This window comes from Xenopus tropicalis, chromosome 6 (genome assembly GCF_000004195.4).
Source record: "Xenopus tropicalis strain Nigerian chromosome 6, UCB_Xtro_10.0, whole genome shotgun sequence".
NCBI lineage: Eukaryota > Metazoa > Chordata > Amphibia > Anura > Pipidae > Xenopus > Xenopus tropicalis.
The window spans coordinates 107,962,069-107,989,368 of record NC_030682.2 but is presented as its reverse complement, the minus strand read 5'-3'; the positions used below and the strand labels follow the sequence as shown (position 1 = coordinate 107,989,368).

General features: G+C 39.1%; 1 protein-coding gene across 2 annotated transcripts in view; it reads right to left on the bottom strand.

The window, feature by feature from the left end:
• The window catches only part of yes1 (YES proto-oncogene 1, Src family tyrosine kinase), a 46,423-nt gene extending 23,254 nt beyond the window's left edge, over positions 1-23,169 (bottom strand). Inside the window, exon 1 of one of the 2 annotated variants that reach the window (XM_012964577.3) lies at positions 23,096-23,169. The gene's annotated coding sequence lies outside the window, so the exon portion shown is untranslated. 2 annotated transcript variants of the gene reach the window in all.
• Between the last annotated feature and the right edge of the window lie 4,131 nt (positions 23,170-27,300).

Below are 27,300 nucleotides of genomic sequence, written 5' to 3'. Positions count from 1 at the left end.
ATCTAACCCGCTCAAACGAGATCTGGCTTGTTCAGTGGAACCTAATTTCTGCTGTTTCTACTGTCCGGGTAGAAAACCTGGTATGAGCGAGAATGTATATCAAGGTTCCTATAAAAGTAACTATTTACTTTTAAATATATCATCATTTTTGTAAATTATGGGAACTGAATCAGTCCAAATGCAACTAATACTAAATTATAATTCAAAGCCAAGTATGTCCTTAAACAATACAAAATCCCTAAACTTGTGTAATACTGCCTTAGTAATTTAGAGGCCATATCATAGGTAGGGGGTGTTATGGGTGAGGTGATGAGGTCTGGGTCTGGCTACCTGTATCCTTTATTTTCTTCATTCTATTATATAGCTGGTGATAAAAACATGGTACTGTACTATAAAAAAAAACAAAAAACTGTAATCCAAAATAGCAAAAAGTTCAAAATTATTAAAACTGGACAGGACTGAAGAAGTTGTACCTATGCAAAAACAGGAGTGCCAAATTGTCAATAACAGTTTTTAGACTGCATAGTGTCATTAAGCACTCACTGAACATAGCCTTAAGGTAGCTTAGCATTACAGCAAGCTAACCCTGTAGTACTGCATATACATATTTCTGAGCTTTCAAACAGGTTACAATTGATTTATCACCATAAAGCTTAAAATCACAACCTTTACCAAATCGAATCAAAATGACTGACACAACTGCTGTGTTACAGGAATGCAATGGCTGCTTTAGTTCTAGGTAGAGGGGTGTAGGTATCTAGCATGTCATAGACAGATCAGGTTGCAAAATAGAATTGTTGTTGTATTTTGGACACTTGTACTTAGGAATTTGCACAACAGGTGTGAAAACAGATCACACAGGACTCCAGCTGTTCAAAGATTAAATGTGATGCGTAATACATTGTCTTAAATATGGAATATTTATGGATATTTTTCTTATTATGTTTGTTGTTGACAATAAGCTTCTATTCTAGCTATCCTATATTTTGATTTTAGACAAAGGCTTTGTTGTTAAGAGTCAGTAAACCTAAGAATCAGAGTAAAGTTTAAACTGCAGACAGGAGGGTGAAAAGATAGGAAAAGGGGGGTAAATTATTTATTAAAAAAAATGAAAACTAACAATTTTTAGGTAAAATCCTCTTTATAAAAATTAACTCTGCCCTAGTGGACAGGTGGTACAAACGTTTATACGTTTTAATAATGTGTATCTGCCCCTAGGGTGTTTGTGAAGGAGTTAAAAAATGTGGTGTTGAAAGGCGGGGCTTCCAGTTGGGGGTGTGGTCTACTGTGTAAAAAAAAAAAAAAGAAGGTTTTAGTGGCTTAGAAAAAGTAGCTACCTGTCTATGCCTGAGCAAATAAAGGGAAGTAAAGCACACCCGGACTGCCACATATTAGTATACATAAGGTAAAATATTAACCTGGGTCAGCATGTACTGCAGTTCTGAGCACAATTTCTGCCCGTGCCAGCTCTTGCTACCTTATTTGGTATCATCCCGGACAGAAAGCCTACCTCAGCCTCCGCAGCCCCCTAATGTTCAGGCTCGCCAGCCAAAAGGGGGTTTCCAGTCTATCAGCAAGTATCAGCAGGAGATTGGCTCAGCTAATGGCTCCTGTCTCATTGATTTCAAGTTGCTGACCTTGCAGGGCTTTTAACTTGTAGAATAAGAAATGTAGCAGTTTTGTATAATAAAAATAAGGTGACAGATTCTTTTTTTTGTAGTTTATCGGACTGACGCTATAAAAAAAAAACAAACAAACAAACATTCCTTTAGTGCTTATGTTTGGCAAGATTACGGAGGATTCTGCTGAAGCTTGATGCTATCACAGCTCAGAATTTCATTGTGCCCCACTTAGACTTGTCTGACATACTGTAAACAAGAGTACAGAAACATAACCAGGTCTGCAAACCAAGGCACATTAGCCTATTAACTTAAAGGGATTCTGACATTATTTTATGGTGTACTTTTTATTTTTAAATCAGTTTATATATTATATAATTTGCAACAGAGAAGCAATTACATTTTTTATTCCAGCAATTAAAAGGTTAAATGAAGCCACTTGCTATACTCATGAAATATCTGTAAGATGAATATACAAATTACAAAAGGAAAAACCAATGATCATCACCCGTATGACTCACAATTCTCATGCCTCTCTAAGTCAGTAGCTATGAAAAGCATGTTTGAAGGGATATTTAAGGACACATAGTTGAGCTTAAAAGTAAAACATGACAGTCATTTAAACGGGAAGAGATCCAACAAACTTACCCAGATGTTTGATTTGGCTACCAATAAAGTCAGAGTACAAGAACTTTTGGGGCTGAAATGTGCCTAATCACCCGTTACTGTACCCATTCCTTGAGTGAAGGGGCGACACCAAAACTATGAAAGAGATGCTTGTGTATAATAATTAATGATGAGTTTACAGGTATGGAATCCGTTAATCCAAAAACCCACTTATACAGAAAGTGCCGAATTACAGGGCCATCTCCCATAAAATTTTAATCAAAATAATTAAAAAAAAAAATGTAAAAATTGGTTGCCTTTTTCCCCCCGTTATAATAAAACAGTACCTTGCACTTGATTTCAATTAAAATATAGTTATCAATACAAATACCATTGGGTAATCCATGTTTAAAATGTCTTTTTTGCAGACTTGAGGGCAGATTTGTTATGCAATGTAAAAAACGGTGACAAAAAAAAAAAGTATAATTTTTTAACATGTTTTTTCTTACAGCAAGTAAAATAAAACACCTGTGGTGTTTATTACACATTGATAACCACCACACCATGAAGTAAAATAAAACACACCTTGATAAATTTGCAGCTTTTTACACCATTTTTCAGTGAATATCATTTTACACAGCATAATAAATAGGCCCTTTAAGGTATAAAAATCCAAATAATGGAAAGGTCCCAAGCGTTCTGGATAACTGCTAACTACTGTGGCGGATTATGTCAGCTGCAAGTTGTGCTGCGTAGGGCCATGGAGGAAAGTGTCTACAAGTTTAGTTCATTGGAGATTTTATTTGGAGGACTCTACAGGCAAACCCTGGTGTGACTATAACCCCGGGCACTACAGGCAGTGAAAGGACAAGTGAGGTGTGGAGGTATGGAAACTGGGTAAACAGCTGAGAAAGTATATTAGTGAGGAAGGGGGAACAGGAAAAATCAGTTGACAAATTCAGAGCAATATTCCCATTATTGTGTTTCTGGCTATGTGCAATAAAAAAATTGTTTACGTGAACTTAAGTAAAAGCAAACAAAAAAAAAAAACTGGGCGAAGAGAAGTGGGTGAGTCATAAGTACCTAATTGTGTGTTTTCACACAGTTTGTTGTGTATAAACAAAGGAGCGCACAGCTTAGAAGGAACATTGATGCAGAGTACTCTGTGTGAATGCACATGGAAAGGGGGCAATAAGTTTGGGTGGGTATAAGGCAAAGCCAAAAGGGATTTAAAGAAAATATGTCTTTATTGGACAGTCTGTCACAAAATAAATATAACAAATGTTGAAAGGTCAGTTACCATTTCGGTATGAATGCTGTACTGGGGAAGCGAAGGTCTCTGACAATAAACATTACTGACAAGACAGAATGCCAAACATACCTTTTGAAACAGCAGCTGGGGATGTACGGTAGTTATGGAAACCAGATTTTGGCAGTTTGAGATTTTCTTGAAAATAATATTAGTCTGACAATTTAATGTCACTTCAAGACAGTGTAAAGTATTTTTCACATGTTTTCTACATAAATGCTATAAAAGCACATAGAAGGGAACAGCAACTACTTTATTTACCTGTCTTTTGTGTACTGCCAATCAGACCACCCACTATATCTGCTCCAAAACAAAATGCAGCATTTATCAGTTCCTACAAAATAATAATGCATTTGCTTCCCTTTGATTTCTTATTCCACCCCAGTTGTCAGTCACCAAAAACTGCCCCAGCTGAGGTGCTCCTAGGTTGAAGGGGTTACTGGTCTTGGCTACTTCTTGCATTGCCCCCTGAAACCACATCAGCTGAGTGTGTCAGTACTAAGACTAAACACAAAAATGGTTTATTTGTAGATTCCTAGTGGGACAGATTACCATCACTGACCAATCACAATAAATTCTTCAGTAATTACAAGCAGCAGTATGAATTCTGCACTCTTGCACCTTCCCAACAAATGATATCAAGTCAATGAGCAAAAGCATCCCCTTTCAGCAGCATTAAGTATGTGCCACCCTCTGCCAGGCCTGGATTTGTGGCCAGGGCAGAAAGGCCAGGGCCTAGGGCGGCATGCCACCCAGCCACACCTCATATACAGTATAATTTGCAAACAAGAGAGTCATTCTTTTTCAACACTCAGTTTTATTTGTCAGTTAAATCATTTTTAACAGATGCCTTCAAACGGATACAATCTTTAAAGCCTAAAGGTGGCCATACATGGGCCAATAAAAGTTGTAGGTGGACAGAGTTGTCAGCTTTTCGGCCCGTGTATGGAGCCCTCTAAAGAGCCGACGTGACTGATACCTGACTAAAAAATGATTGGCAGGTTTAAAAATACTGTCAGGTATGAAGGGCATTGACTTGCTCATGTGGTCCTGACCCTCCTGACAATCTGATTTAATCATTTGACCCTCAGGCCACCTCAATGTAGGCATATCGAGTTAAGATCTGCTCGTTTGGGGAGCAGCCTACTCCCCCCACCCCACCTACAAAGACCAGCCCCACACTTTGGGAATGACTGGTCTAGATGCTATTAAAGGAACAGTAACACTAAAAAATAAAAATGTTTTAAAATAATTAAAATATAATGTACTATTGCCCTACACTGGTAAAAGTTGCGTGTTTGCTACAGAAAGACTACTATAGTTAATAGAAATAGCTGCTGTGTAGCCATGGGGGCAGCCATTTAAATTGAAAAAAGGAGAAAAGGCACAGGTTACATAAGAAGATACCAGATAAACTGTGTAGAATACAATGGGAATCTGCTACTTATCTGTTATCTGCTTAGTAACCTGTGCCTTTTCTCCTTTTTTCAATTTAAATGGCTGCCCCCATGGCTACACAGCAGAGTATTTATATAAACTGCAGTAGTGTTTATGAAGAAAACACACAACTTTTACCAGTGCAGAGAAATAGAATATAATATATTAATTCTTTTTATACACTTTCATTTTTTGGTGTTACTGTTCCTTTAAGTAAGAAAGCATTTCATATTTAGGATTTTATTCACTAAATAAAAATAAGAGCAGTTGCTCGACCATACAGAGAGATACAGATTGTTTATCTCCATTTTAAATAAAATAAGTAAGAATGTAATTGTAGAATGCTTTTGCAAAATCATCTTAACTTTCTTAGAGAATAAAAATGTGTCCTCACAAACTATTTCAGTATGAAGGTGAACCTAATATCCTGGAAGCCTGAGGCAGTAGTCTATTGGAATGCTGCCTGGAACACAAGTACCGTAAAAACATTTTAGCCTGTCTCACTAACAGTCTTGGGGGAATGGTTTCAAGGATTGCAAACACAACCACAAACTGTAGGGCAAACAACTGGCATTAGACATTTATTTCATGTAAAATGTGCTTACATAAAACAACATTTTGAATTATTAAAAGGAACACTAAACTAAAAGTCAAGCCCTTTTATCACTAGATACTTACCATCTAACCTGCACTCAAATATACACCAACCCAGGGTACTGTGCTGAACTACACACTGCCATCTTTTTTTCGATCTTCCAGGTGTCCTGGTTTGGTTACATGTGTAGAGCTTTTCTAAGAAGATAGCAACCCAGTGCTTGGCAGTAGCCTAAGCTGGTGCATTTTTTGAAGAAGGGGAGCAGGTAAGCAACTAGGATCCCTGGTGATGAGGATGCCTAACAACTTGGCCCTCCTAATAATTTTAACTTTCCATCTCCTTTAAACTGAAGGAAATATGCTAATTAAGAACTTACAAATGCATACAGAATGTCATAAATTACGCTGGACAAGAAAATGAAGGGCCATGGCACAGAGAGATTAGTCTCCTGCAGTTAAATCTTGGCTACTGGGGGCGACAAATCTTCCCAAAATGCTACCGATGGGAAGGCATACACACCACTTTGTTTTCCTAAATCACGCAAAGTTTCCTGCAGGAGAAAAGAAGTGCAGTTTGTGCCTTCACACAGGTGATTCACTTTTACTTTATTGCCAGTGGGAATGCATTTCGGGGAGATAAGTCGTCTGCAGTGGCCGAGATTAACCACAGGCAATGAATGTCCCTGTGGGCCATGGCCCTAAAAATACACATTATGATCCATAGTATGTGGTAAGTGAAAGGTTACCTTCCCTTTAGTATTGTCTCCGAATATATAATACCTGTTAAATATTAAACAAAAACCATTAGCTTTATTGTTCTAATCCAGGGGTCCCCATCCTTTTTCCATTTGAATGTGGATTACATGTGTAAAAGTGTTTGGGAGCAACAGAAGCATGAAAAAAAAGTTCCAGGGGTGCCAAATAAGAACTATGATTGGACATTTGGTAGCCCTATGTGGACTGGCAGCCTACAGAAGGTTCGGTTTGGCAGTACACCTGTTTTTTATGCAACCAAATCTTGCCTCCAAGCCAGGAATTAAAAAAAAAAAAAAAAAAGGCCACTGGGAGCAACATCCAAGGGGTTGGTTAGCAACATGTTGGCTTGGGGATCACTGATTAGACTCTATGTGAAATACCTTGCTACAGTGTGAGGTTCTCTTTTACACACTTTAGAGTTCTCCTTGTACGTGAGCAAAACTGAGAAGTTTACTGCCTCAGGGAACCATGTGTGTTCAACCATGAACATATCTTTCACATTAGCTGGCACGAAATATTATATACACAGTATACTATTTACATTGTTTCCAGCTGCAATCTGAAGTTGGGTAATGCATTCTGCAAATACTAAAATGCTTCCTAAAAATCAGCTAACAGGCGAGAGGGGCAGTGGTGAGGTATAGGTTTATCGCTGTAAGGGTACAGACACAGGCCTTTCTTGGACAGCCCCTCCCTCTCATATCTGCAGGCCTTTGTGTCTGCACCTGGAGAGTCACTGGGTCAGGCTGGGTGCAGACACACAAAACAAATTTTGGCATGGAAATGCACACTTGTGAGCTTCAGTGCCAAAATCCACTGTATGTGCCTCATAATGGACCAGTAACAAAAAAAAAAAAAAAAGTTTGCTTTAGGAACACAATTTCTATTAATAAGAATAAAAACTTTGAGTGTCCCTCAATTCTTAAACAAGGATGAAAGGTTTCACCAATATACCCTGCAGTAAGGTGGTGGGAGGGATAAATATAATTAACTTAATGTACAGGTATAGGACCCATTATCCAGAATTCTCGGGACCAAGGGTATTCCGGATAAGGGGTCTTTCCGTAATTTGGATCTCAATACCTTAAGTCTAATAAAAAAATCAATAAAACATTAATTAAACCCAATAGGATTGTTTTGCATCCAATAAGGATTAATTATATCTTAGTTGGGATCAATTACAAGGTTCTGTTTTATTTCTACATAGAAAAAGGAAATCAGTTTTAAAATTCTGAATTATTTGATTAAAATGGAGTCTATGGGAGACGGGCATTCCGTAATTCGGAGCTTTCTGGATAACGGGTTTCCGGATAAGGGGTCCGATACCTGTATAATTAAATTAACAACAACATTTCTTAATAGATAAATGCCAACATTTATTGAATTCATTTAGAAAGAGAAAATTCATTACTTATAGCAATTTATGGAGCAACACCTCAGACCAGTCATCATTTTGGCTTGTGAGATCTTTTTAAATAATGATGTATCAAACAGTGAATCATTTCATACTGCCCAAATTAATTCTACATGTTAAGTTAGCCATACATGTTAAGACCTTGCCAAACGAGTGGATCTTCTCTCAATAGCTCTCAATATCAGGCTAATTCAATTGTTTGGCATCAATGAGCCAATGCGGTCCCCGATCCAGCGGAAAAATCAAAACAGCCCAATCTACACCGTGCAGATTTTCAGCCAGCTATCATTGGGGGGGGCTGTCGGGGGACCCATACACAGGCAGGTAAGCTGCTGAATTGGTCTAAAGTACTTGATTCGCCAGTTTAAACCTGCTCATGTATGGCCACGTTAACTTCCAAGGATTGCCCAGTTGGATCAATTTTCAAAAAGAAATCCTAGTTCTTTACAAATAGTTGTGATGTGAAAAATATTTATGACATGAAATGTATAGTTAAATAGTTACATAGGGTTTAAAAAAATAGACCAGAGCCCATCAAGTTGAACCCTTCCAAGTAAACCCAGCACACACAAACCTATAGATACAGAACAATGTTCCATCCCAAGGATTTTCACTATTCTTTATTTGTATAACATTTATGTAGACTGTATATCATGAGTGTGGGAGGAATCTAGAGCACCTTGCAGATGATTCCCAGGTTAGAATAAAATGCAGAACCACAGTACTACTTCTCACTACTATATATTTTTAGTAGTAGCAAATGCAGTTAAGGTTTTCAGAATTTTACATAACCAAATTTGTTACTTTCTTCCCAGGAACGTTTGTTAGCATTTAAAAACAAAAACAAACAAAACATAATAGTGTTTTGGCCAGAGCTTATACTCTCCCTAAGTGGAAGCCTCTTACATAGAAGTATCTTGAAAAAGGAGGCCTTACTCTTACTTACTTATCTATATTGTGTACGGGATGGAGCATCAGGCCCACTGATTTAACTGCTACTCAAGGTCACATTGATATGTGTCAATGTCAGTGATCTTGTAATGTACCATATCTATGGCAGCAGTGCTTTACGGCATGTACCATACTACAAGTTTGGGTCTTCAGCAGGTGTTAAAAATATATATTACTGAAATGAACATTGTACCTGCAATAAGGTACACTGTGAAAAGCACAAAACTTATGTAAGTGTTCCCACCAGGATCAGATATCCCAAGTCCTTTTTGCTTTTTATAGGAAACCCTTAAGGTCCCCATACACGGGCCGATAGTAGCTAATTGCCCCATGTATGGGCACTCCCGACAGGCCTGCCCGACCGAGATCTGGCCTGAAATCAGCCAGATCTCGATCGGACAGGTTAGAAAATCTGGTCGGATTGGGGACCGCATCCCCAAACCGACTTTGCCATTGCCCGTTGTTGTAATTTGATCATTTGGCCCCAGGGCCAAACGATCGTATTACCCTGGATTCTCCAGATATCGCCCACCCGTAGGTGGGGGATATCGGGAGAAGATCCACTCGCTTGGCGACATCGCCAAGCGAGCGGATCTTATAGTGTATGGGGACCTTTAGAGATAGGAGGAGATACAGTAGCAAATAATTGTTTAGCCTCTGCAATATTCAAGGGTGTTAAAGGGGGGCAGTAAATCCCCAATGCTCAATCTTATTATCTCAACTTAAACATAAGCTCATCATGGTAATAGCATTGAAGAAATAATTACACTATATAGATAGGCAAACACTTCCTCTTTAAGTTGAGATGCTGCCTTTAAAAAATTATGCGAAATAAACACCAATGAAGATACATGTAATTTCCCTTTATGTATCTAAACAAACCTATCAAATAACTCCATACTCCTCCTGGATACCAATTTAATATATTTTGCACAATGCAGCAATGTACCCCTTAGTCTCCTTTGGAGTAATGAACATATAATCTTTTAACAGACAGACAATCAGTTTGGTCATAATTTTATTATATAAATGTATTTACTGAAGTGAAGAAAAACCTTATTTTTCCTTGGCTTGTTTTTGACCTTATTCCATGTTATTTCTATGGCAAAATGCAGTCGTGCAAGAACAGTGCATAATGCAGTCATGGTAATATGTTCCTTTTAAGTCTCAGATGCAATCAAGCAATGACTCACTGTTATCTTTTGTTCAATTAAATGAAGAAGCTGCAAGTAGAAAAGGTGTTTTCTTGTAATGAACAAAGAACTTCTAAGAGTTTCTTGTTCTGCTTAAAGGGCAATAACTAGGCACCAAGGTTAAAAACACTAAGGGCTCTGGCACATTACATGTTCGCCGGCGGGATGGCGGGTCATGGCAACTCGGGGAGATTAGTCGCCCGCGAACAGGGAGTTTTGTCGCGGGCGACTAATCTCCCCCGTGTGCCAGAGCACTAAAGAGGGAAGGATATAAAGTGGGTGCATGCTACAAAATGAATGAAGAATACACAGACTGAGCAGTCAATGTAGATCACATAAATCCAATATGTCCGACACTGTTATACAGGTCGGATGGCTCATAGGTACGGTTATGGGACCTGTTATCCAGAATGCTTGGGACCTGGGGTTTTCCATAATTTGGATCTCCATACACATAGGGGCTGATTTACTAATCCACGAATCCGAATGAGAAAAATTCGGATTGGAAAATGAACATTTTGCGACTTTTTCGTCGCCGTTACGACTTTCCCGTAAATTGTCGCGACTTTTTCGTAACCGGTATGACTTGCGTGAATTGTCGCAACTTTTTCATAGTAAGTACAAATTCCGTGAATTGTCGCGACTTTTTCATTGCCATTATGACTTGAGAATTGTCGTGACTTTTTCATTGCCATTATAACTTTCGTGAATTGTCGCGACTTTTTCATAGCCATTACGACTTTCGCGAATTGTCGCAACTTTCGTATTGAGAGCTCGAAAAAGTCGCGACAATTTACGAAAAATCGCAAAATTACCGATACGCATTCGGGCGCTTTTCGGACGTTCGTGGATTAGTAAATGTGCCCCTAAGCCTACTAAAAAGTAATTTAAACATTAAATAAACCCAACAGTATTGTTTTGTCTCCAATAAGTATTAATTATACCTTAGTTGGGATCAAATACAAGGTACTGTTTTATTATTACAGAGAAAAAGGAAATCATTTTTAAAAAACAGAATTATTTGCTTTTAAATGGAGTATATGGGCGATGGCCTTTCGTAATTCAGAACTCTCTGGATAACAGTTTTCCAGACAATGGAAAATCAGTTCTCTCTCAGATGTGTTTAGGTTCTGGTTCTTCTGAAAGACTAGAACAGCTTGCACTTACCAGTGGAACCCATTGCAAAAATCAACCACACAAAAGCTGTGTAAATTATTTATGTAAGTGTAAAATACAGTAACAGAAAAAAGTATTCTACTACCTGTACTTTAATTTTTTTTTCTTTTTTTTACTCACTTCAAACCTACTTCAAAACTACAAAATATTCCATGTAAAAAGACTAGGCAGCCCATGGCAGGAAAAACAAAACCTGGTCGGAAAGAAAAGTACAAACCAGAACACAAACAAGGTGTAACCACAATATTGTCTCTTGTGGCAGGCGGGACGAAACTAGCACACACAGTCGTGTTTAGGCAGAAAATGTTCATGTGCGCTTTACACTCAGCTAGGCTTATGGAATGCAACACTTTATTGTTTCACAGTACTAAGCAGAGTAAATAAGGAGTTTCAAGCAGGAAGATAATCAGGAATTCCACACCCAAGTAAAAGGAAACAGAATTCCATTGCTTAAGGGAATGTGGATAATAAATGTGCATAAACAGTTAGTCTAGAGATAGAGTGTGGCATTTACTTCTCTTCAGATATAGCTGCCATTTAAAAGAAATTACAGAATCTGATCTTTGTTTTGCCCAGTGGAGCCAAAGTGAAGTCAAAATCTAAAGTAAAAATATTATTCAAATGTATAACATGTTTTCATGAATAGATTTTTTGAAAAATGGCCTTGTAATCTGCTTATATGGAGTCTTATGTGATTTATAGAAAGCTCTGGTCAGAATCAAACCAATGTGCCATTCATAACGCTATTACTGCATTTTCAGCTGCAGTATCTATACAGAAAAATGCTTGCTCTGCTTTGCCATACAATTTCAGAACAATTTCAGACAAAAGGAGTACTCTTGTTTCTCTCAGAAGATAAGTGATACAAAGCATGTACTGATTTAAGTGACATGTAAACCTTAGGCAAGTAACAATATCTGATGTCATAACATTTAAAGAATGAAAAGGGCTAGGGGCATAGTGTCATTTTTTCATAAAGTATTCTGTTTAAAAAGAAGTGGAACAGAGAGCATGTTGCAGTAAAAGGTGTACAGTGTCAGACATTAAGAAAGAGCTACTCCCGGAATAAAAAGTCCATCCCAATTACCTGTATTTAATCAGGAAATTAATCTTATTTTTTGTCTCCTTCTGTAATTGAACAAGACTTGTTTGCCGTTTGTAAATGTTTACAATTCATATCCTAAAGGCTGGAATAGTTTTAGTCTAAACCATATAGCAACAACCAACTTCTGTAAGGCTTCCTGCGACACCCATGTCCTTAAGACAAGGACGGGTATGGCTCACCCAGTACATTTAAGCAATCTCTTTAGGAAATCTATATACCGAAACAAATGGCAATCACAGGAAAGACCACATAGCAGTGGCAGAAGGCAACCTTGTGACATACCAAAAAGTCTGGGAAACAAGCCTGCATTTTATTTTTTAATATTATTTATTTTCCATTACTACTATTGAAATACTAGTAATTTAATATGTATTTAATCTACTCTGCTGTGTTGGCTGTAAATTCAATTATTTGTTCAGTCACAGGCTGCATATCTTTCATAAAAAAAACTATTCCTTTCATTGTAGGTACTTATTTTCCTTTTAAAGTAGCAAAACGCCTTTATGTTTTACAGCAAAAACTCACATTTACACTTGACTTACATAGATTGACAAAATGTGTACTTAAGAACCAACTGATTTACCTGACAGATTCACCATTTGACAAAGTAAAAAAGCTCACACTTAATAATGTAACATTCCAGACGATAAGAAATTATTTAAAGAAGTTCTGATTTTTGTTGATTTCTGGCTACACAAATTAACTAGTCCTTGGCAATTAAAGTAAACAGGGTATAGACACAGCCCCTATCACAAGGCATGTCCTTAGCGTGCCCCAAATTTATAGGTTACATATATAGTAGGGAAAAGAAGTATTGAACAAGTCAGCGTTTTTCTCAATAAATATATTTTTATGGGGCTATTGACATGAAATTTACACCAGAGGTTGGTAACAACCCAAGTAATCCTCACATACAAAGAAATAAAAACAAATAGGTATTTAAAATAAGTTATGTGTAATAAAGTGGAATGACACAGGGAATAAGTAGTGAACCCATGAAGAAAAGGAGGTGCAAAAGGGCATACAAATCCAAGAAACCTGCTAAAATCTGTCAGTATTTAGAAAGCAACCCTGCCTACTATCAGCGCAAATCAGCTGGTTTAGTCCTAATTGATGGCCTATAAAAAGGTTTCTTATTACACAAGAAGTATCCAATGATGGTAAAAGCAAAGAGCTTTCAAGACCTTTACAACCTTATTATTGCAAAACATACTGATGGCATTTGTTAGACATATTTCTAAGCTTCTGAATGTTCCAGTGAGCACCGCTGGGGCCATAATCTGGAAGTGGAAAGAACATCATTTCACCCTAAACCGGCCACGACCAGGTGCTCCTTTGCAAGGTTTCGGACAAAGGTGTCAAAGGTATTAAATACATTTCAGTAAGCGTGTTCAATTCTTATTCCCTGTGTCATTTTACACAACTTAATACAAATTTCTTTGTATATATGAATTACTTGGGTTGTTACTATCATTTGGTGTAAATTTCATGTTATTAGCCACATTAGAAATATATTTACCGGGAAAAACGTTGACATGTTCAATGCTTATTTTCCCTGCTGTATTGTCTACAGCCTAGTTAGAGCATTTGGAATGAATGGCTATTTCCTGTACTCAGATATTCCATAATCTATAAAACGATGACTAATACAAAAATTGTTGACTGAGCAAAATTTTTTTATAGATCTGTAACCTTTTATGTATAGAGGACCCTTACCAGATGTTCGAACCCATAAGGTGAACCACCACTCTTGCCCAGTAGAAGCAGCAGGCCTTATAAAAAATAAATAAATAAATATTATATATATATATATATATATATATATATATATATATATATAATTGCTTTAGGGGCACAATTCCCAGCCTTTGTTATTCACACGTTTTTACATAATATCTGGATTTTGGGAATATATGGTCCAAAGTTTAAATGAAATGTCTTGCAATCCATAAAGAAAACAGAAGAACATATTTACACATATAGCCAGCTTTGGAGGAGCTAATAAAAGAGGTTTGCCTTCCAATAAGAAAACTGCGGACTTTCTAAAAAAAAAAACTCACTGATGAGAATTTCACATCTGCAGAATATAACTTTAAAACACAGAAAATAAAAATATACAAACAACTCATGTTAAGAGTTGGCAATGTTTCATCACCAAATGAGCACATCTGTTACCAATTAAGCCACTTTCATGGCCAAAATTATTCCTTCACTTCTGCTTATGACTGGAATCAGCAATAACCCTTACAAATGCAGTTGACCAATTAACACATACACGGTCATCCTCAAATAAAGTACATTATTCTGCTAATAAATATTTATCTAAATATGAATAGATTTCATACAGACGTTGTTTTCATCAAATCCAGGAAGCAAAGATCTCTTAAAAATATGAATCCTTCAATTACAATATTTCTACTATGGAATAGCTTCAACGAGCCCACCAATCTTAGCTACTGTTCTCTAAGCTTACAGACACATACTGAATTAGCCCTATTAGAAAAAAGGTACTCATTTCCTGGCATAAAATTGGCTACCGACTCAGCCACTCTTAGTGATTGAGAATCAGACAAAAAAAATCACATTAGCCAAAGATTGCTTTGGGCTGTGGGTGTAGAACATGTGGGTGTAGCAGACAGATCAGAACATTTTCCTTAAAGTTTTGGTTTACTCTATTGATAGTTGCATTTCAGCAAAGGTCTTTAAAAGGAGAAGGAAAGGCTGATAAAGTGTTAATCTTAAGCTACAGGCATACCTTTAGTTCACTCAATAGTGCCCTTAGGTCCCCCCCCCATATTTGGCCTGTTCAGATGATCAGAAGCCTCATAGGAAAAGAAACACTGAGCTCTGTAAAAAAATTCCCATAATGCCACTCTCCTGCACCAAGACTCCTGTACATGCGCAGTGTGTAAGACTATGAGGAAGCTTCCTGCTGAATGGCACAGTTCACACATTCTTAAGGAGGAAGGTGGGGAGTTTTTAGCATTTCTTGTGGGAGGGGGGGGGGAGCAGGAGAGGGGAGAGAGGAGAAAGCTAGTCAGACTCTGGCACAGGAAAAAAAAAAGGAGACAAGAAATCCCTTTTCTTTTGATAGAGGGCTCAGTGCAGTGTTTCTGTGAGTGCTTATGGCTGTATTTACATAGACATTTCTAATAAAGCGTACTTAGTTTTTACCTTTCCTTCTCTAATTAGTTAGTCAACCTGCCAAAGACACCAACCAAAAGAAAAGAGAAGTCATAAACACATTTTTCCTTTGAATAACTAGGAGACAAAAGACAGAGTCTAAAACCCAATATAAGCTAGAGTGCTGATTATAGCTCAAGTTGTTTAGTTGCGTTGTCATTCTCTACTCAAGCTCAAGATGCCCACAATCCTACATTACAACATGGAAGCTACCTTCCAATTATACTGATGAATACAGACCCATGATCTATGCCAGTGCTGTCCAACTTCTGTGGTGCCGAGGGCCGGAATTTCTTGCGCATACATGGTGGAGGGCCGCTAATGGAAGCCACTCCCCCTTTTAAACCACACCCACTTCAACCACCCACACCCATTTTATCACAATGGTGGTAGTGCAGCAAAAACCCAAATGCTTGGTCCTCACTGCAGAGATATCAACCATCATTCATATGTGAAAGAATTATATTATGTCATATTAAGACACACCCTAAAATCCATATGACTTCTCCTCCCCTGTGGATAGCACAGCAATCCCCAGTACATAATTACACACCTTAGGGACCATTTAATGGCTATTTCCAACTGCTAACAAACTCCCAGAACAAACCCCTGTCAGGTTCACCTCCCACAGGCAGCATAGGGTAGAAAGAGCATGGCACACACAGGCAGCACTCTGCCTGCCCTACGCTACCTGTGTGTGCCATACTCTGCCTGCCCAATGATGCCGGTGTCTGCCCTACCCTGCCTGTGTGTGCCATACTCTGCCTGCCATATGCTGCCTGTGTGTGCCATACTCTGCCCTACCCTGCCTGTGTGCCATACTCTACCTGCCATATGCTGCCTGTGTGTGCCATACTCTGCCCTACCCTGCCTGTGTGTGCCATACTCTGCCCTACCCTGCCTATGTGTTCAATACCCTCCCTGTCCTATGCTGCCTGTTTGTGCCATGCCCTCCCTGTCCTATGCTGCCTATGTGCCATACTCTGCCTACACTATGCTGCCTGTGTGTGCCACACCCTCCCTGCCCTATGCTGCCTCTGTGCCATACACACAGGCAGCATAGTTCAGGCAGTACATACAATGTCTGAGGTGTGAACAGACGAACAATATGGGTGATTACAGACTGAGCCTGAGGTGTGAACACTGCAGGGGGTAAACAATGCATAGATTAAAAGGTGTGAACAGCACAGGGGATTACATGTTTAAACAATACAGAGGGATTACAGCCTGAATCTGAGGTGAGAACCATGCAGGGGGCCAGTTAATCTCAGTACTGATACCATTTAAAGCTTATACAAGGGTAAACCATTAAAGCAGCCAGACAGGTGGGGGCCGTCGAGGGCCGCATGCGGCCCGCGGGCCGCCAGTTGGACAGCACTGATCTATGCAATATGTCTAGCAAATAAAATAGATTCTACCTCGATTAACACATTGGAACAAGCTTATATTGTACACTGCTCAGACAGTATAACAGAGAAAGTATTTAATTTACACTTATTTTGGGAATATAGTTTAATACATAGAGACACTGTTTCAACTTACTCTTATTTGTGCATATACTATATAGATCCACACAAGTTCTCTAGTATTTTATGGCCAGATTTAAACACTGAGCTTCAAGAACCTCCAAGTCAGCCCAGTCAGCAGATGAATGCCTTCTTGGTTGCTCACCCTTAAAAATTTTGTATTCAGCCTTACAATAATAGAGAACCCATGTGTATCTATACAATAAATAGACAGTAAATCTAAAGTTATTCAGCAAAATTATCCCATTTGTGAGCAGTAGTTAAGCCTGTCATAGACAGGCCACCTTTCAGTACATTTCCCATCTCTCTCTGCGGGAAACAAAGCCAACTGGTATTGGCATTTTTACCACTACTGTTTTATGTGTGAGTTACCTAGTGGTCAAGACATTCTTTGCGCCAAAGGCCTAAGGAATAATGAGGAGCTTGTTTATATGGAGCTCAATATATCTCATAGTGATGGAAGAAAGAAGTAGTAAACATAAAATCAAAGCAGTACTTCATAAAGCAAAATATATACTGAATTTGTAATGAAAATAAGAACATATTCTCTCATGTTGAACATAGGTGTATGAATTTAAGATTACTGTATATATCAACATTGATATTTCAAGACAAATTAGAATAGGTCTTCAATTTAATAAGCAGTTAAGTTATAATTTGTGTGCGATTTATTAAATGTTTTGCACAGCAGCTTTTCAAAATGGAATCGAAGATATCCAATTGCTAGGGTCCCACTGACCATAGTTCTAATGAAAAATAACTTAGACTGATGAACAGTAGAGCGCCAAAATAGAAAGATAAAAAAATAAAAAAAAATAGATGTATATGTATATATGTATGTATGTATGTATGTATGTATGTCTCTCTAAAATACCCACCTATTCCTAATAGTGCTGATTTTAGCCAATAAATTGAAGCTGTAAGCTGTAAGTTCTTTGATATCTGAATTTATCTACCAACCATTACTTCACCATCTGGATAATCATTGTCAGACACTCAATTCAAACTTACTTGTGTAAAACAAGTCTTATATCCCCAATGAATGAACAGAGTAGCCTCATCCAACTATGCCAAAGAACAAATAAAAACATGTTCCTCTTTAAATAATATTCTCACACTGTTCACTAAGAAACTTTGCTGTTAACTCAGATATAATTAATGACAAGTACAGTGCAAGTAGGTGTTGTGCATGTATGAACTCTCGTACTGTTACATCTACATGTCACTTGTCTTTTTATTACAAATTTTCCATGAGGAATATGTTGCTACGTTTTAGGGCTCTGGCACACGGGGAGATTAGTCGCCCGCGGCAAAACTCCCTGTTCGCGGGCGACTAATCTCCCCGTGTGCCAGAGCCCTTAAGAAGAAACTACAAATCTTCCAGGCAACATAGTAATGAGCACAAATGAACAACAATAATAATAATAAATGTTTGAGTCAAACTGATAAAACAAGCAGTTAAATACAAAAAATGCAGGGTTAAAGGAGAAAGAAAGGTAAAAACTAAGTAAGCTTTATCAGAAAGGTCTATGTAAATACAGCCATAAGCACTCACAGAAACGCTGCACTGACTTCTCTGAAAAAAAGATTAGTTGTGTCTGTAATTCCTGTGCCAGAGACATGCAGCTTTCTATTCTCTGCTCTTTCCTGCTCCCCCCTCCCTCAAGAATGCAAAGAACTCACTCCCGCCCCTAGGAATGTGGATCTGCGCCAATCAGCAGGAAGCTGACTCATAGTCTTACTAACTGAGCATGTTCACTTGATCTGGGTGTCTGTGCAGGAGCGAGGCATTATGGGAACTTTCTTTACACAGCTCAGTGTTTTTTCTTCCTGTTTGGCCTCTGATCATCTGAACAGGTGAAATATGGGGAGACTTAAGGGCACTATTGAGACAACTGAAGGTATGCCTGCAGCTTGAGATTAACTCTTTACTAGCCTTTCCTTCTCCTTTAAAAGGGACACCAATTTTTTTTTTTTAATACTTATAAATGGTGACCATTTTTCTGAAATTAAGATTTTAAAAATTTTAATTTTGCTTCCTTTTACAATTCTCAATCTAGGTCCCTGACCTATATAATTCTATACAATGCTTAATACATATCTGAGAAGCCTAACAAACACCAACAACTAATGTTTTACTTGTAACAGCTACTCTGTTACAGAAAGCTTAAGGAACATCAGTTCAGTAGGAGATGACGCTGCTCAGCAATGTATCAAATTGTTACAATTTAGAAAGTCAAAGATAAGGCAGGCTTACTGAGCTGCTACTGGGAAACTTGCCACTTTAACCACTAAGGTCTACTTGTGTACAGAAAGGTTTAACTTTCTTTCAGTTATACTGCTCTATCATGGCTAACTTCTTTTCCACCAAAACAAATGTATGGTTATTACTCAGTCTAAGCCAGAACAATGTACAAGTATCTTTTCCTCTAGTTATTTTTGGGTAAAGGTGGCCATACACGGGCAGATTTAAGCTGCCGATTTGACCCATTCAGACCCATCAATCTATGTATGGGGCTGCCTGACAGATATCTGGATGAAAATGAGGCAGATTCCAATTGGTCAAGTTTAAAAATCCTGTAGGGCCGAGGACCGCATTGGCTCACTGATGAGGCCCACACCCTGACAGCGTGTGTCCCCACTGCTGTGATCTGATAGTTTGGCCTGATCAGACCAGCCCCATACTGCCTTAAGGTGGGGACATCAGACAGATCCCATCATATGGTGAGGTCGCCAAACAAGCTCATCTTTCAATATGTGGCAACCTTAAGTTGGCAAGTAATCATTAAGACAGTGGTTGGGGTACTGGCCCTTTCCAGGCCAAAAAGCACTCTGAGTGTTTGGCACTGAAAAATGCCATTACCTACTCTGTTGCATTTTCCCTATTTGCGTAAATGGGCAACATGGGGGGGGGGGGGGGTTCAGGCACTCTTCTCCCAGATGAGACCTGCCAGCAGAGGATATACCCCTTTCAATAGCCTTTATACATTTCACAAAGATTTCAACATTATTTTGCCCTTGGGCTACAACTCATTGTAGTGTAATATAAATGGGGCACAGCTGAAAGACTGAAAAGGCAGCTGTCTCCATACTGTAAGAACAAAGAAACCAATCCTTGGAAATTAGTGTCTGCAGCAAAGTTACCTGTATAAAAGATAATTTTTATTTTTTCTATTTGCATTTAGTTTTGCTTTATTGTTTTGCTGCTTAGTGATAACTTTACAGATGTACTGTAGAATATTTAATCTGTAAGGATATGTTAGAAAGGGGGCAACAGTACATGAGTACATGGTCACATACTAATATATATTAGTGTGTACTGTAAACTTAATTAAGTCAAAAACCCATACAAATATTTGTAATTTGTTGTCTTCAATCAAACTCTGCGTAAAAAGAGACCAGTGATTCTTTGAAAGCAGTTGTTCTCAGCTGTGACCAGACAGGACAGCAGTTCACTTGTATGCATGAATGGGGGGGGAATTTATGAATGAATTCCTTTCCTCTTCCTTCTCTGTGACTATTCATGTGGAAGTGGGTCAAAAGCAGGATTACGGATTTATTTTCTCTCCAAACACACAAGCCTTTTTAACCTATTAAAAGCCAATGCCCTACACTAATACTTAATTGAAATAGGACACAGTGGGGTTGCGTGATGACTCTATAAGTAGTCACCCTCTGTTAGACAGGGCCAAAATAACGAGTGTCATCAAGGCAACAACAGTGAGGGTATAAACGTATTATATAACTGCAAGCGGTGTTTATACTGCTGTCCATAACTCCAAAATGTGCATGTTTGGATGGAAATAAGATCATTTTAGTGGCTCTAAGCACTGCACAAACTGCAGCTATGTATCTGCTTCCCACTGCTACCTTTATTAGGGATTGTAAAGCATAGGGGAACCTAGTACAGGTATTGGACCTGTTGTCCAGAATGCTTGGGACCTGGGGCTTTCCAGATAAGGGATCTTTCTGTAATTTGGATCTCAATACTTTAAGTCTACTAAAAAATCATTTAAACAAACATCATTTAAACCCAACAGGTAGTTTTGCCTCCAATAAGAATTAATTATATCTTAGTTGGGATCAAGTACAAGGTACTGTTTTATTATTACAGAGAAAAGAAAATCAGTTTTAAAAATTAGAATTTTTTTTATTGGGAGATGGCCTCCGTAATTCAAAACTTTCTGGATAACAGGTCTCCAGATAAGGGATCCTATACCTGTACAGTACATGACCTTCTAAATGTGACCCAGGAGCAGTTTTAACACAGCTTTCTCACCAACATTTCAAGCAATATTGCCCAGCACTTTAAAAACTAAAAAGGGATGTTCATCTTTAAATAAATTTTTAGAATGTTATAAAATGTCCTATTCCAGCTGGTCTTAATTTTTTATTTTTTTGATAATTTGCCGCCTTCTTCAACCACTTTACCACTTTCATATGGGGGTCACTGACCCCAGAAGTAAAAAGCTATAGTTTTATTGCTAGTTCTTATTCTTTATATTTGTAATCAAGCTCTCTCCTATTCATCTTTAAGTCTCTCTTTCAAACTGGGATTCAAAATAGGCCCTGGCATATGAAATACACAGAGGCCCAAACAGCCACCAGCCCAATAAATAGGGTAAATCAGACCCCAATGATCAGATAGCTGATGAAACTCCAACCTGGAGAGCTGATGAACAAAAGGCTTAATGATTTAAAAACTAAAGCCAATTTGTCTCATAATATCACTATCTACCAAGTATTCAAAGGTGAACTACCCCTTTAAAGGGATGGTTCCTCTTTAAGTTAACTTTTAGTATGTTAAAGAATGCCCTATTCCTGGCAACTTCACAATTGGTTTTCATCATTTTTTTAAAGTTTTTGAATTAGTTGCCACTCTTCTGCCCTTTTTTCAGATTTTAAATGGGAGTCACTGACCTTAGCAGCCAAAAATAATTTAATTGCTCCGTGTGGCAAAGATTTTATTGCTATTGTTTCTTTGCATTACTTATCTTTCTATGCAGGCCCTCTCCTATTTATATTCCTGTCTCTTGATAAAGCCACTGCCAGGGTAAAGACCTAGCAACCACATCAGTCATTATAATACTAAACTAAATATGTGTTGAACAAAAAGCTAAATAACTGAAACTATGAAAAATGAAGACCAATTGCAAATTGTCTCAGAATATCAAGGCTGGAATTCAGAAGAATCACTGCAAGCCACAGGCCTTTATACTGTAGCCCAGGCCTTGTAGCAACCTACTAACACACCTGCTTATGGCCTCATAAGGTGACAGCACACCAAAGGAACAAATCAGAAGTGACAGCAGGGTAAAGGAGTGAGCAGAAGTTTGTTTGTGTGATCTCCAGGCACAAGCATGACACAAGCACCTCTATGAGCCAGCCCCATCTGCACTGAGGATATTGTTTTTCCTAAGGGCCAGCTCAGGAAGGAAGAGTGGGGAAGGGCTGGGATGCACAGGCCTAGGAGTGGGATTTCCCCAATCACAGCAGTTAAAGGACAGAGGAAATAAGTCAGCAAATGCCAGCAGAGTCCATCCCTCTAGTTATTGCTGAACTACAACTCTCAGTGGAAGTTGTAGCCTCTCAACAGCTGATGGACCACAGGGACAACCTCCATACCTTTGACCACCTGGGCTGGCAAACAAAACAGAAGTACAAGAGGCCTCAAGCAAACTGACCCCCCAGGGTACATATAGTGGCAGCAAAACTGGAAAGGAAATATTGCTTTTTGGTTCCAGGAATGTTACCCCCCCCACGCCTCACCTTATGGCTGCCCTGAGGCAAATCCCCACACTGAGAGTGAGCGCCACTTACCTGCCTATATCTCTCTATACTCCAGGAGACTCATGTAAGTTCCTTTTCCTCCTGAAATGAACGATAAGCAGCCGGCAGCGCAGACTTTCTCTCCCGTGTCCCTATGATGGCAGAGAGGCGCTAAGGAGAGTGCAGGACGGGCCGGAGGAGCTGCCTGAGCCTCTCTCTCATTCCATGTTGTCTATGGGCACACGCTCATCCCTTTCCCCCTCCTACTCCGGGAAATCACGGGCTGACACATCCAGGGTCTGCTCCCTCAGCCTCTCCCTCAGCCTCTCCCAGCCCCGCTCCTAGTTCCTTTGCTCTCAAACAGCGAGAGGAAGAACACGATGAAGCAACTGCTCCAGCAGGAAGTGCGAAGGCAGGAAAATACAGGAGAGCAAGCGGTGGCAAGGTGCAAACTTACTGGGTGGTGCTTTTGCTGTTAGGAGCGCACATCCCCCTCCTCTTCTTGTGCGTGGTTTGCTCCCAGCTCCATGGGAAGAGGAGGAGGGGCACCTGAGCTGGAGATAAAGCGTGTGCTGTGCAACATGGCTGTCTTCCTCACAGGGCAGCTAGGCTATCTCCAGCTGTCACACAATCCCCCCTCTTCTCATACTGAAATCTGTCTCCCAAATACTGCTGAATAATGGCTTTAAAGTTGGTCTCTTATTTGGCCAGGTTCTTATTCGGACATTGTAGTTGGTTTGTAAATAAGTAACTGGTGTTTTAAGGTATTAAATTACTATGGGTCACGGATTTAAAAGTTAACATTCATAGACAGAGTTGCTCTATGTAAACTACAGCCTGTTTTAGCCTGGCCCAACACAGTCCTGGGCAGGAAAAGTGGCACCAAAGTGGCAATAGTTTCTTATTTAGTTCAGTGAATCTGTAATTAATTGTCTAAAGGGTTAATCACCTTGGGCCACTAATTTAAACCTATATATTTATAGAAAAGGAATGCACCGTTTCTTACCTTGCCCAAAATGGTTCTAGTAAGGAAAAGTGGCGTGGAAGTGGGCACGTGCAAATCTGCCTTTTTGAATAACAAGAATGCTGAAGGGGTTAAATGACTGGGCCACTAATTGAAACCTATATATTTGCAGACAAGGATTCCCTACATTAGATATATCCCGTTCCAGCCTGACCCTGTTCTGGGCAATTAAAGTTGCTTGAAAGTGGTCATCTTTGCAATTCTGCCTTTTTTTTTTTTTTTTTTATAATCTCTTTATTTATCAATTTTCCAAAAAAAAAACAATTTTGCATTAATAGGTAACAATATCAGTGACATGGGTTATCGTACGTTTCATTAAGAAGGTGTTGGTTAGTGTCCGTATTCGTGGGTAATCTCTCTTATTCTGTGGACTGTCTTATTGAGAGTGTCTTGAAAGTTGTCCAGGGTTCCCAGAGTTCAAGATGTTGTTCCAGCGAGTGCAATTCTGCCTTTTTTAATATATAACATCATGTGTCGAAGGGGTTAAATAATGGTGGGCCTCTTATTTAAACCTATATATTTGCAGGCAGGGATGCCCTGTATTGTATGGACAGGAAAAGTGGCATGAAAGTGAGCAGCTTTGCAATTCTGCCTTTTTAAATAAGTAACATGGGTGCTGAAGGGGTTAAATGACTTTGGGCCACTGATTTCAAACTATAGCTATGTAGGCAGAGATGCCCTGCATTATGCACATCTTGTTCCAGCCTGGCCTGAACTGTTGGTGGGAATGAAATGGAGTACAAAATTTGGCATTATAGTGATAATGCATTTTTAATATACATAGTTACATAGTTACATAGTTACATAGGGTTGAAAAAAGACCTGTGTCCATCAAGTTCAACCCATCCAAGTAAACCCAGCACACCTAACCCACACCTACCAATCTATACACACACATACATAAACTATAAATACAACCACTAGTACTAACTGTAGATATTAGTATCACAATAGCCTTGGATATTCTGATTGATCAAGAACTCATCCAGGCCCCTCTTAAAGGCATTAACAGAATCTGCCATTACCACATCACTAGGAAGGGCATTCCATAACCTCACTGCCCTCACCGTGAAAAACCACCTACGCTGCTTCAAATGGAAACTCCTTTCCTCTAATCTAAAGGGGTGACCTCTGGTGCGTTGATATATATAACTTAATATGTCCAGAACCATTTTGGGCCGGGCTGGAAAAAGATGTATTTAATACAGGACCGCACTGGCTGCAAATATATAGGTTTAAATCAGTGGCCTAAAGTCATTTAAACAATAGAAAAATTATTCGGCACACCACTCACATACAGTGGCTTGCAAAAGTATTCGGCCCCCTTGAACTTTTCTAAATTTGTCACATTACAGCCACAAACATGAATCAATTTTATTGGAATTCCACGTGAAAGACCAATACAAAGTGGTGTACACGTGAGAAGTGGAAGGAAAATCATACATGATTCCAAACATTTTTTACAAATAAATAACTGCAAAGTGGGGGGTGCGTAATTATTCAGCCCCCTGAGTCAATACTTTGTAGAACCACCTTTTGCTGCAATTACTGCTGCCAGTCTTTTAGGGTATGTCTCTACCAGCTTTGCACATCTAGAGACTGAAATCCTTGCCCATTCTTCTTTGCAAAACAGCTCCAGCTCAGTCAGATTAGATGGACAGCGTTTGTGAACAGCAGTTTTCAGATCTTGCCACAGATTCTCCATTGGATTTAGATCTGGACTTTGACTGGGCCATTCTAACACATGGATATGTTTTGTTTTAAACCATTCCATTGTTGCCCTGGCTTTATGTTTAGGGTCGTTGTCCTGCTGGAAGGTGAACCTCCGCCCCAGTCTCAAGTCTTTTGCAGACTCCAAGAGGTTTTCTTCCAAGATTGCCCTTTATTTGGCTCCATCCATCTTCCCATCAACTCTGACCAGCTTCCCTGTCCCTGCTGAAGAGAAGCACCCCCAGAGCATGATGCTGCCACCACCATATTTGACAGTGGGGATGGTGTGTTCAGAGTGATGTGCAGTGTCAGTTTTCCGCCACACATAGCGTTTTGCATTTTGGCCAAAAAGTTCCATTTTGGTCTCATCTGACCAGAGTACCTTCTTCCACATGTTTGCTGTGTCCCCCACATGGCTTGTGGCAAACTGCAAACGGGACTTCTTATGGTTTTCTGTTAACAATGGCTTTCTTCTTGCCACTCTTCCATAAAGGCCAACTTTGTGCAGTGCACGACTAATAGTTGTCCTATGGACAGATTCCCCCACCTGAGCTGTAGATCTCTGCAGCTCCCCCAGAGTCACCATGGGCCTCTTGGCTGCATTTCTGATCAGCGCTCTCCTTGTTCGGCCTGTGAGTTTAGCTGGACGGCCTTGTCTTGGTAGGTTTACAGTTGTGCCATACTCCTTCCATTTCTGAATGATCGCTTGAACAGTGCTCCGTGGGATGTTCAAGGCTTTGGAAATCTTTTTGTAGCCTAAGCCTGCTTTAAATTTCTCAATACCTTTATCCCTGACCTGTCTGGTGTGTTCTTTGGACTTCATGGTGTTGTTGCTCCTAATATTCTCTTAGACAACCTCTGAGGCCGTCACAGAGCAGCTGTATTTGTACTGACATTAGATTACACACAGGTGCACTCTATTTAGTCATTAGCACTCATCAGGCAATGTCTATGGGCAACTGACTGCACTCAGACCAAAGGGGGCTGAATAATTACGCACACCCCACTTTGCAGTTACTTATTCGTAAAAAATGTTTGGAATCATGTATGATTTTCGTTCCACTTCTCACGTGTACACCACTTTGTATTGGTCTTTCACGTGGAATTCCAATAACATTGATTCATGTTTGTGGCTGTAATGTGAAAAAATGTGGAAAAGTTCAAGGGGGCCAAATACTTTTGCAAGCCACTGTATCTCCACATGGTGCTTCAATTCCTCGGCTGCTCCCAAGCTACTCCATACACTTTATAAATGTGTTGAAAGGCATAGCCGACAATTTGGTGTGCTTCTTCCTTTTCTAAAGTCATTTAAACCCTTCAGCACCCTTGTTACTCGATTTGATGTCACTTTTCCTCCGCAGGCCAGAATGGGGTGCATGCATTTTGGGGCATCTCTGCCTGTAAATATATGTTTAAATCAGTGGCCCAAAGTAATTTAACCCTTTAAATCATTAGTTACTTATTCATTGGATTGAATAAGAAACTATTGCCGAATTGGTACCACTTTTCCTGTCCAGGACTGTTTCAGGCCAGGCTAAAACAAGATGTAGTAAATTTAGGGCAACTCTGTCTATGAATGTGAACTTTTAAATATGTGGCCTAAGGTCATTTCATTCTTTAAAACTTCAGATACTTATTCACTGACTGAATAAATAACAACTTTACTGCAGAAATTGGTTGAATAAGAATTGGCCAAACAAGAAACTAACTCAAGGTATGAATAAGAAACTGGCTGAATACAAAATCAACTTTAAAGCGGTTTCACAATAAATGGTGATATTGTGCTCCTGCTTTTCATTTCCCATTTCCAGTTCTGTGGGTGCTTTGAATCCTCAAATCTTTGTCCCCAACCACTACAATTTATAGTTTAAGTTCTATGTGTGACCATAGGAAATCAGCTGACTCAGGATCCTAATTGTTATTTTGAG